Below are 12703 nucleotides of genomic sequence, written 5' to 3' on the forward strand. Positions count from 1 at the left end.
TTGGGATGCAATTCAACATGGGATAAAATTGACTATGGGATGAAGTTTGCAATGGATGAGATTTCATGAGATGATTGCAATGGGATGAGATTCCATGAGATGAAATCCAAATTGGCATAGAGATGAGATTTACCATGGGATTAATTACAAGGGCCGAAATTGCAAGGGCTGAAAATTACAAAGGATCCAATTTCATAAGGAAATTAATTTTGGAGATTCAATTACAGAAGCAATTTCACAAAGATCTCAACCCAAATTAAATTGAAGGCCGAAATATATTCCTAAGGTAATAAATATGAGCTCAAGTTATATTTGGAAGGTATCTAAATCCAAAATAGAAAAGGTCAAGGTTGGAGCAATATTTGAAGATTAATTCACCAGAACGGCGTGTGCACCAACATGCATTATTGAAGACATAGAGCCCGGCCAGAATATTTGTAATGTCTCACATAACATTAAAAATATTAAAGTCTATCTATAGACTGAAAAGGCTATGAATCTAGCTGAAAAAGATTCAAAATCGGGAGCGTCTTTTTCCAACCGACAAACTCTCAATTGCCTATAAATTGATGAAGATTTGAAGCAGCTAAGGACAACGTGCATTTTTTTAGAAACAACAAGCAAGCAAAGTGCTAAATTCGAAATTAAACAAGTGAAAAATCTAGAGTGCTAATCTTCATCTGAGAGAGACTTGATCTACATTGAAGCATCTACTGAAGAGTCTCAAAGGGGATTGTCACAAAGGATTGTCACAAAGGAGTGTGAAATCCTGGTGCAGCTAGTGTGGGCCTAGCGATCAAAGTACTAGTTGGGGCGTGATTAGTGTGGGCCTAGCGATCAAAGTACTAGTTGGGGCGTGATTAGTGTGGGCTTGGTGATCAAAGCACTAGATCACAGGGCGTAATTTAGTGTGGGCTTGGTGATCAAAGTGCTAGATTACAGAAGGGCACGATTAGTGTGGGCTTGGTGATCAAAACACTAGATCATGGATAATTCATTGTATCATGTAACCAAGGAGTGCTGGATATAGTGGATTCCTCCTAGAGATAGGAGAAAGTGGAGTAAGAAGATTACATACATATCCGAACCACAATAAATTCTTGTGTCTTTATTTACTTGCATTATTTATTTATGCTTACTTATTCGCGTGAAACACACACTACACAATATTTATTATTATGCTGCGTATAAGACACTAGTCCTTTTTTATCAGAACATCCACTTTTGGTCCTAATATTATTATTACATGACCATTTTTGGTCCTCTATCAACAAAACAGTTTAAATATCGTTAAATACAAAAGCATTTCGGTGTTTAATTATGATTCTTTAAAAAAAAATAAACATAAAAAATATAGTGGTCAATCTACTATGTATAAAAAAGATCTAAATGTTGTTGTATTTAACGACATTTCAACGATTTTATTGACGCAAGACCAAAAAATGATCATGTCACAATAATACTAGGACCACAAATGGATGTTCTAATGAAAAGGGACGAAAAGTGGACTGTCACCTATAAATCTAGGACCAAAAATGGAATTAACTCTTCCTAATTAAAAGGATCTTATGATAATTTATTTTGTCCAATAGTATTATCGTGTTAAGGTGCGTACTGGCCGCCCAGGAGAGAACTGCGGACGAATCACGGCGCGCCACGTGTTCAGAATGCAGTTGCACATAACGTTATACCTAGGTGCATGTGATGTTATAACTAGGTGCACATAGGTGCACCCAGGTGCATAAATGTTAACAAGGTAAATTACTTGCACCTGTAAGTGAAAATAGGTGCACACGTGCAAGTAAACTGTATAACAAGTGAAAGTAAATTGTACAATGAGCATCAATACTAATTAGTGCACCTAATGTTATAACTAGATGCACCTAATGTTATAACTAGGTGCACGTAGGTTGCACCCAAGTGCATGAATGTTAACAAACTAAATTACTTGCACAAGTGCAAGTAAAATGTATTGTAGATACAAGTAAAATGTATTACATGAACAAGTGAATTGTACACTAAGCATCAATACTAAGTGCACCTAATGTTATAACTAGGTGCACCTAATGTTATAATTAGGTGCACCTAGGTTGCACCAGGTGCATGAATATTAACAAGGTAAATTACTTGCATTTGTAAGTGAAAATATTTGCGAAAATAGGTGCATGAATATTAACAAGGTAAATTACTCGCACTTGTAAGTAAAAATAGGTGCACTTGTAAGTGAAACTAGGTGCACTTTTAAGTGAAACTACGTGCACTTGTAAGTGAAACTAGGTGCACCAAAGTTCCAGTTATTTACGAAAACGCAACCGCGTCATTTTTTAAAAATTGCATCTGATTCGTTGATCTGGACACGTGAACGGTTGTGATTTTTCCTGTAACCCCTCGTCTATTTCGATAAGTTTGAGGTTCAGAAAATATGTCTTTAAGCTATGACATTCATAAGATAAGTGACCGATGCTTCGAAATAATTTTTTTTAAGGAAGTATAGTTGTTATTAAGTTGCGATCGTTCGTGCCGGTCACGAACCGTAAAATTTTAGGAGCTGGTATTCGGACCCGATTATCCTAGGAAATGGATTATTAGACACCATATTATTATTCTTGAACTTCCTATTCAATTAAATCAGCCCATAGCAGCGAAAATTTATTTTGATCGTACATCGCTAAAATTTCGCGGTGTACCGAACCTAGCCCAATTTTGAGGGTTAGTCTGGAATAAATTTTTTGGTTTCGAGAATTATTCTATCCAGATTATTTTCTACCGAAACTTTATCTGTTTGGACCCCAACTGATAAGTTTAAAAATACACCATTATTTTATTCTATTTTAATTCTTCCATGCAAACATTCCCCTCAAAGTACTAAGTGTCTAAAACATGTTTATTCTCCTTGCCCTTTTGTTCTTGCCTTGGCCGAAATACAAAGAGAGGGAGAGAGTGTGAGCTTTCATCTTCTTCATCCTCTTCTTCCTCGCTTCAAGCTTCCATAGCCAATCTCCACACAAGTCTTCAACTATTCGGTAAGTTTGCGGTTTTATTCGGTTAAAAAGTCTTGATTTCTTCCCTAGAACTTGATTGTAGGTAAAGATTTCTTAAATATGTTGTTATGGTGGTGTATTCTACCTAGGGTTTTTCGGTGAAACTTGGGGATAAAGGTTCAAGACTACTTTTACGGTGATATTACACACTTGTGAGGTAAGGAATTCCCTTAAGTTGGAATTAGTCACTTGAATTTGGATAATTGATTTTAGTTGAAATATGGTGTTTTTGGAGCTTTGGGAATATTTTCGTATACAAGTTCATAGCTTGGATATGCTTGTATATGTTGTATTTATGTCTATATAAGCTTATACTTGTGGAAATAGAGAAAGGAAATCAGGACAGATTTCTGTCAGTAACTTCCGTGAATTTCTGGGAAAAATCGGTAAATTATTTTGGTCCAATTTTTTTTAAACATGTATTTCTATAAGTGTAGAAGCCGCATATAAACTTTCATAATTTTTGGAGTAGTATAAGTATGGTTTTCGGAATTTTTCCCAAAACTGGTCCAGAGAAGGAAAAATGCTGGACAGCACACTGCCAAGGGCAAAAATGGAATTTTCTGTGTAAATTCGTGAACCTAGGTGACCAAAACTTTTTATGAACATCAAGTACTATGAGTTAGGGTTCTACCATAAAAATTTCAAGTGAAAAAGAGTTCGGGAACTATTTTTACCGGCTCAATCTTTCGGACTGCGCAAAACTGTAATTTCTGGACAGAAACTGTCAAAATCAATTTTGACAAAAATATTTTTTTTGTAACAAAACTAGTGACGAAATTTTGGGATGTCACAACCATATTTGGATGAAATAAATTATTTTGAAAATACTATTTGATTCCAGGAAAGAAAAAGAAAAATGTTTTCAAACCCTTAGTTTCTGGAATAAGGTGGGGACCTTCGGGAAGGCTTAAACGCCACGGCGCGGGGTTGGAATAAGGTTGGACCTATGGGAGGGCTGGAGTGCCATGGCCCTAGGTTGGGATAAGGAGACCGACGGGAAGGCAGGGAAATGCCACTGCCCAAGGTTTGAGAAGGAGAATTGAGAAATGTTCAAAGTGCTTACTTAGGGGAAACTAAGTGGAAAATTTTTGAGTATGAAAATTATTGTTATTCTGGGCTGCGGTTCAGATTATTATAGAGCTGCGGTTCTATATGCAGTATGAAAATTGTTGTTACTCTGAGCTGCGGTTCAGATTATTATAAATATTAGAGCTGCGGTTCTATTTGCAAATGATGAAATTCCTGGAAATGTGAAATTTTGCAAACTTAGTTGATGTCGACCCGTATGCTCCTGGATTCGCTCCTGACTCTCCAGCACCGGCTTATGTTCCTGCTATTCCTTCCCCACCGTACAGTCCTCCTCCGACTTACCCAACTACACCCTCTCGTATCCCGGTTCGCAGTAGCCAGCCAAATTTTCTGGATGGGGCCAGGTCTAGGTTTGGGTCTTTTCCGGTAGAGGTGTTGGAAGGGAGTGATCCCTTAGAATTTGTTGTCTTTTATCCCTGTCCGTGGAATCTCGCTCCTTCGGAACGTTGGGATGAGTGGTCCATGATGTACACTCCTAGTTACTTCCTGGATCATCTCACCTGGGTTGCGGGCAACTGGCATCTTGTATGGGGGACGTACTCCGAACCGGAGTACCGCCCCTTAGAAGAGGATGACTGATTAGAAAGGTTATGGGAGGAACCCTTTTTTTTTTTGTGTACATGTATCTTTTGTAGCCATGATGAACTTAGCTGGCTAGTAAGTCGTAGTTAAACTCTTGTATATATTCTGGTAGTTAGTGTAGCTACCCCTTTTGCTCACCTATATATATATGTATGAAGATATGTTGGGTAATGATGATGATGATGTGAAATAGTTTTCTTGTTAGCCTGTGCACCTAGAGTGAACTCTGTCTGGTCTTGGCTGGGTTTAGTCTAGGTGTGGCGGTAACTACTCCGGATGTACGGTATAGCCGAGCCGGGGTGTTACATGTCCGCAGTTCTCTCCTGAGCGAGAGTACGCACGAGAGTGCAATCATATATATATATATATATATATATATATATATATATATATACTATCAAAAAATTATTTGTAATAATATTTTAAAATATAAAATAAAAATGATACACTTATATATTTAGATAATAAAATTAAAGAAATTATAAAAAATTCAAATATTTCAAATTGTACATTTATTTGATTATAAGATTAATGTAACAGTATCACTCAATTAATTAAATAATATACGACTTGTTTGTCTGCAATTATTTTAAAAAATCGATATGTAATTTTATTTATGCAATTATATTATTACCAAAATAAATATGGAATAAAAGGATAAATAATTTAATTGTAATTATTATAAAATTAAATCCAACGACCCATTTTTGATTAATTACCATAATAGTTATTATGCAATTATACTAACATTAGTGCAGTTTTACTTTTTTATCTTAAGTATATTACTTTTTCATCATATCACATTTACTTTTTTCCTCCTCCTCCATATCTGAATGAATTAATAGTAATTATTATTTAAAAAATCCAACTACCCATATTTAATTGTGTGATTATACTAATATCCATGTAATTATTAGCGTAATTAATATAATAATTATTAAGAAAATATACTAATATTTATGCAATTAATTTCTTAATTATCATAATAATTATTATATAATATACTAATATTGTGCAATTATACTTTTATACATTCAGTATAATATATACATATACATATANAAAATCGATATGTAATTTTATTTATGCAATTATATTATTACCAAAATAAATATGGAATAAAAGGATAAATAATTTAATTGTAATTATTATAAAATTAAATCCAACGACCCATTTTTGATTAATTACCATAATAGTTATTATGCAATTATACTAACATTAGTGCAGTTTTACTTTTTTATCTTAAGTATATTACTTTTTCATCATATCACATTTACTTTTTTCCTCCTCCTCCATATCTGAATGAATTAATAGTAATTATTATTTAAAAAATCCAACTACCCATATTTAATTGTGTGATTATACTAATATCCATGTAATTATTAGCGTAATTAATATAATAATTATTAAGAAAATATACTAATATTTATGCAATTAATTTCTTAATTATCATAATAATTATTATATAATATACTAATATTGTGCAATTATACTTTTATACATTCAGTATAATATATACATATACATATATATATATATATATATATATATATATATATATATATATATATATATATATATGTATGTATGTATATTACTATAAAATTACCTTAGTAATTATATTACACAGAAGAATAAAGTTGATGCACTACAAGAAAAATGCTAATAGACAACGGTTTTTAACCGCTGTTTTTGAAGTAAAATTTATGTTGTTGAAGCCGGTATTGTTGTAAGCCCTGGGGTAAGACAACGACTTTTAACCGTTATCTATTGAGTGTTGTTGAAACCGGTATTGTTGTATGATACCTTTGATTCTTTACCCCTCTTTACCCCATACTTTAGCCATTTTTGATAACAAAGTGCTTTAGTTTGAGTGGAATCTATGATTTGTTTATGTGGTTTGATGTTTCTAGATAAAATAGGTCACAACGAGTCAATAAGAGGCTTTTTGAAGCATAAAGGAACAATTTTGGAAGCCGGGATTTCACTCAAGGAGATTCAGATCAGCGTAGCGGAGAGGAAGCTAGAAATCGCAGGCAAACGGCCTTACACACGGCCGTGTGCAAGGTCGTTTGCCCCTGTCGCCCTACAGGAATCAGCAGGCTACCATACGGCCATGTACACGGCCGTATGCCATGTTCTCTGCACAGTATTTAAGCAAAATTTCTGCAATTTGTGTCGAAGTTCGAACCCTAGCTAGCTTAGATTAGCTTAGATTTACTCCTAGAAACTCTTCGGAGCATTGAATACAAGGATTTGAAGTGGATCTCAACATCATTTCTCTTCCATTTTAATACAAAAGTGGTCTATTTCTTCATCTCTTCTCTCCTTTACATTTATTGCTATTTAATGCTTTCTTTGCTTGATATTGCTATGTCTACTCTAGAAATGAGCGAGTAGTCTCTTGTATGGGTTAGATTTGGTGTTTATTACTCTTATTGATGCTTTTTATGTGATTATTGCATAAAGGGGGTGAACACCCATTTAGGGTTCTTGAGTTTGAGTTGGGTTATAATTCTATCTTTCAATGATTATTGCGCAGTGATTATTTTTTGTCTTTGGAAAGTCTTTCATCACAATGGAAATTGGATGAAAGACTTGAACCCTCCCAATCTCAAACCCAATTTCCTTTCTATGGAAATAAGGGTAGATTGGGGCTTACAAAGCTTTTGCTCTTAAAGAATTTAGGTTGATACATCATGGAAATGGGGCAACCTTTGTTCTAATCGTTGTGGGAACTTTGATTCTTTAGTGCTTGCCTCAAGAACCTAGGGTTAATGTTCTTTCCCCAACTTAAGTGTCAAATGCATCAATAGAGTAATATACCTTATCTAACCCATCTTTCCCAATTGAAATTTAATCCTAGATTTAATCTTGTTTTCTCTTTAATCCAAAATACCAAAAATACTCTAGTTTTAATCCAAAACCAAATATGATTTACTTGGATCCTTATGGATTCCAAGACCTTAGTGCCTAGAGTTTAGGTAACGACTTTATACGTGCCATAAACCCCAATCCTCGTGGTTCGACATTCACACACGTTTAACCATCACCCCTAAATCTTAGATCACTTTTTGGCACCGTTGCTGGGGATTGGTAATTTGGTTGTATTGAGTTTTTACTTTTATTTTCTAGCATTAAGGTTAGTAAATCCTTAGGAGATCAAGTTTTTTATTTTTATTTTTGTTTTACTTTACCTTAAGTTTTATTTTCACTAACCCATAACCAAAAGTGCTTCCAAGTTTGTTTTGTTTGGTGTTTATTGCTAGGTGTCCTCTTAGTTTATGCACACAAGATCAAAGGGGAGAGTGAACTTGCTTCCCCTTAACCAAGAGCTTTTGAAGGACATAAGGAGGAACAAAAGGGTTTTGCTTCGGTGGCTCAAGAAGTTTGAAAATTTTGAGATTGAAATGGAGACTGGTGGCACGAGCAACCCAGGCAAATTTTTCCTAATGGAACAAGCACTATACAAAACTCATGGCAAGGGGAACATAATGAAGACAATCAAGCACTAGTACAGATTTGGGCATCCGCTACCCTTGTAAAGGGCTTTCCGCTACCCTTCTACAAGGGTAGCGGATGCCAGGGTCGCTGATAGCCTCCGGCTTTCCGCTACCCTTTCACAAGGGTAGTGGATAATAGCCTATCCGCTACCCTTCTGTCCGCAGAAGGGTAGCGGATTCTTTTTTTGTTTTTTTTATTCTGCTACCCTTTTTTCGTAGGAAGGGTAGCGGATTATTTATTTTATTTTTAAAATTAAATTATTATTTTTTAAATTTTCAAATTATTTTAAAAATCCTGATCAAAATTATACTCATAAATTAACCATCAACCCAACGCTAATCATCAACTCAATATTTTAAACACAATACTAACCATCAACATAATATCACATACACTACTTTTAACAGATGCAATGCAATATAATAATCTCATAAAATAATCCACGCAAATACTTTCAAGTTATAAACAAAAGATAATACTTAATCTAAAAACAAGTTACAAGCACTCTTCCAAAAGTAAAAGTTTCTAAGATCAAAACACATTGGCAAATACAACATAAGCTAGCTACTACGATCTAATACCCAGAAATCAATCACTTCATAACTCTGGAAAGAAACAGCCCAGACTTCATGCCACACCATTGCCATCTTCAATAATTTGATAAATATAGGGTCAATCACTAATGAGATATGTAATGAGAAATCAATCACTTCATAACTCTGGAAAGAAACAGACTTCATGCCACACCATTGCCATCTTCAATAATTTGATAAACAAATAATTTGATAAATATAGGGTCAATCATTAATGAGATAAGTAGCAGAAAAGTATAAAAGTTAGTTTACCCATCTCCAATGACAGTTGCATTACAATAATTACTCAAAAACCCAATTTCTGGATATAGGGTCAATCACACCCAATTTCTTTAATCCATAAGAGTAATTGGATGAAATTAATCACACTTTACAGCATGGAGGTTGAGGAGTTTCTGATTCACTAACTTCTCCAATGACAGTGCTAGCTCCATAGCTGCCCACCGGAAAGCCACAAACAAAACTCAATTTATGTTCATAACACATTACAATAATTACTCAAAAACCAACCATTTCTATGGTTTTTATTCTCTTTAACCCTTGTTCATACTAGAGCAAAAATATCCAACATTTAACATCAACACTAAGAGTTACTGCTCAGGTAATTCAACACAATGCAAGATTTCATTCAGCAGTAAGAGATTTCAATTACTAAGCAAAATTAAGTGTGGAAGCCTTGATCATTTTTAATCTTCAATATAATATGGAGTATTAGTGAGTATTACTGTACAAGGAACTGAAGTTATGTATTTATTGTTTCAAAAACATCAAAATGTAATTTGCAACTTCAATAAGCTTATTGTGATAGAGTAGGGTAAATAGAATGTAAATAGAATAAGAATAGAAAGACCATCATACAATACCATAACTTAATACAGGTAAGAAAAAGATAGATACATTAAATTAAATTCAGAAGGCATACCAAAGCATTCTGAGCAAGCTCAACTGAATGGAAATGTAATAAAAGCTTGACCCCACATTCTTCCTTCCTGCAGTAAGCATTTCAAAAGCTCTAAGTGTAGCTTTCAAGCTCTAAGTAAGCATTTCAAAAGCTCTGAATTCAAAAATAAAATCTAACCTGCATTAACTTCACAGTGAGACTGAATCTAGCAGCATCAATACTTCCAAAGAAGGATCCTGTGGATCATTTCACACATGATATACTGGAAGAAATCACAAAGTTTAAATATTAACTTTTTATTTCTTTAGTAGGTACCATTTATGGTTAATGCTAACAACCAAGAAAAATCAAATCCTTTTAGAATAAGCTAGAGCATCTCTACTTACCAAATATGAAATAGAAATCATCAGCAATCACATCTCTAGCCAAACCTAAACAAACTCAATTACATTATTACATATTAAAACTAACCGCAAGTAACTTTAACTTTAATTTAGAGTAATTTAAGAGGTAGAGTGTTGTTTGTATCCTACTACCCACATAACCCTAAACACACCCACCACAACTTCAACAATGGCACCCATCTCAATAATTAAAATGTCAATATTCAAAATTAAATAATAAGAATCAAAATTCATAACTAAAATTCATACTTCTACTCATATTATTCATATAATATACCATATATGCACACATTACTATATAATCTCAACAAAAATAACAATTCAATTCATATTTGTACACATATTAGGATATAACAACAAAAATAACAATAAATAACTAAAAATTCGAAAGAAAAATTATAAAAATTAACAAATATAATATATATTACATGATAATTATAAGAAATAATTTTAACAAAAAAAAAAGAAGAAGAAAAACCTGTTGCGTTGACTGATCCAAATCGGCAGCAGCGGATCGAAGCAGAAGCAGCGGCGGCAGAGCAGACCTGTGTCGGCGTCGGCGTCGACGGGTGGTGGCGGCGTCTTGGGTGGCTGCTGTAGGCGCCGGCAGCCTTAGCGTGGGAGGAGCGAGGGAGGTGAACGACGGAGGTGAGGGAAGCTGAGGAAGGGGACGGCGTTGGAGTCGCCGGCGGTGTGAGTCGCGTTGGAGGCAGAGGGAGGCTGCGCTCGCTGCTGTATGCCCTAAAGGGTCGCGTTGTTTCAATTCAGATTGAGGATTAATTTTGTTTTTCTTTTTGTTTTTAATTTTGATTTTTCTTTTTCTTTTTTAATTGAAATTATTTCCGCTTCCTTTTCTTTGAGAAAGGGTAGCGGATACATAAAGTAATATGTGTCCGCTACCCTTGTTTTTTGGAAGGGTAGCTGTTTCTTGTTCATTTATTTACAAATATGACACCGCCCTTTTTTTTTAACAATACACTACCCTTGTGTGAAGAAGGGTAGTCTAAAGTCATAATTCTATTCTCTATTTTGTACTAGTGAAGGAGGGAAACCAAATGCGCCACAAGTACCTGTACCTCATATCCAAATACCGGTACAACAACTCATGGCGAATCCAAATGTGAACCCCTACTTCGGAGGAGGAATGGGGATGCCACAAGCACAATTTCCTTTCTATCAAGGTGGCATGCCCCAAGGTTATGGGCAACAACAACAACCTCAACCACAACAACAAGGGCAAGGGATTGGGATGCAACACCTCCTAAATCAAATGAATCTCAATCTCTTTCAACAATTTGCACAAAACTTTCCACAAGGTGTCCCACCTATGTTTCAACAAGGAGTGCAACCACCAATAGCGGCCCATCTAGCACCGGAATTTGAAGAGAAAGATTGCATTGTATACCCGGGGGTGGATGCTAAAAATTTTGAGCTAAAGACATCTCTCATTCAAATGGTCCAAGTCAACCAATTTGGAGGTGCAAGGGTGGAGAACCCGAAAGCTCATGTGCACTTTGACCTGATTTGCCAAACAATCAAGATGAACAGGATTCCAAGTGATGCTATAAAGTTGAGGTTGTTCCCATTTTCAATCCGAGATCAAACTCTAAGTTGGCTCAACTTGTGATACCTCGGTTATTTTTACTATTTTGATAAATCTATTATTATTTTTAGAATAAACTATTGTTATAATATGATCCAAAATTATGTTAGTCTATTATTAAATTATTTTATGTGACCCAAAATTATTTGAGACTGGTTTACTATTATTATTTTATGGCTCTCATTTAATTCTAAACTAAAAATAATAACTAATTTCTAATAAAACTAATATATGTATATTTGTAGGTACGTAGGCATATACAGTAGTGTTATAGCGTAGTAGTGTATATATAAGCCTTAGTTAATATATTTGTCTTTTAATAAACATAAACACACGCACACCGCAGGGGAAAAGGGGAAATTTAAATAATAAAAAAAAAAAAAAAAAAAAAAAAAAAAAAAAAAAAAAAAAACTAATTGTTTCTCCTGCTTCATCCGCCGACACTATACTTTTCTCTTTATTCAATTGGCTTCACCAACGAAAGAAGAACAAAAACTTTATGCATATTCCCTTTGGTTTCTCACCTTCGTCATCATAGTCAATTTACGCTCCTTCTTTATCCAAAGGTGAAATTGAGGCGGAATAAGTGTAGGGGTTCAAGGGTTTTGTGGATTTTGAAATCCAGATACGATTTATATTCACTCAAAATTATTTTATCCCGAAAAAAAATCATTTTACTAATTGTTTATGTGTAATTTATTATTGAATAATTATGTGAAATATTATGTGATTATTGGTTATAGTGTGATTTGCGGAATTATAATTTGTGTGTTGAAGTAAGTAGATTTGTATATGATTCGTACTCATATATTACTAAAACACATGTTCCACATCTGTATTGCATATATAATTACTATAAGAATTGGATTTACCTGAATCTATACATTGTGGAATCTATGTATGCGTATGTGTATATATATAATTGGTGTTAGTAATTGTTTGTATATTTATGTACGTAATATGTTCATTCACGGCTAGTATTC

General features: G+C 34.2%; 1 long non-coding RNA gene across 4 annotated transcripts; it reads right to left on the reverse strand.

The window, feature by feature from the left end:
- Positions 1–8632: 8632 nt before the first annotated feature.
- On the reverse strand, positions 8633–11056 carry LOC116021194. Of its 4 annotated transcripts, none has more exons than XR_004098939.1 (6): positions 10596–11056; positions 10100–10144; positions 9891–9949; positions 9735–9801; positions 9065–9248; positions 8633–8975 (listed from the first exon to the last, which is right to left on the reverse strand). It is a non-coding gene; the product is annotated as an uncharacterized LOC116021194 (long non-coding RNA). The 4 variants fall into 4 exon arrangements; XR_004098938.1 differs by having other exon boundaries at positions 9891–9975; XR_004098937.1 differs by lacking the exon at positions 10100–10144.
- Between the last annotated feature and the right edge of the window lie 1647 nt (positions 11057–12703).

Source organism: Ipomoea triloba, chromosome 5 (assembly GCF_003576645.1).
Source record: "Ipomoea triloba cultivar NCNSP0323 chromosome 5, ASM357664v1".
In the NCBI taxonomy this organism is placed as follows: domain Eukaryota; kingdom Viridiplantae; phylum Streptophyta; class Magnoliopsida; order Solanales; family Convolvulaceae; genus Ipomoea; species Ipomoea triloba.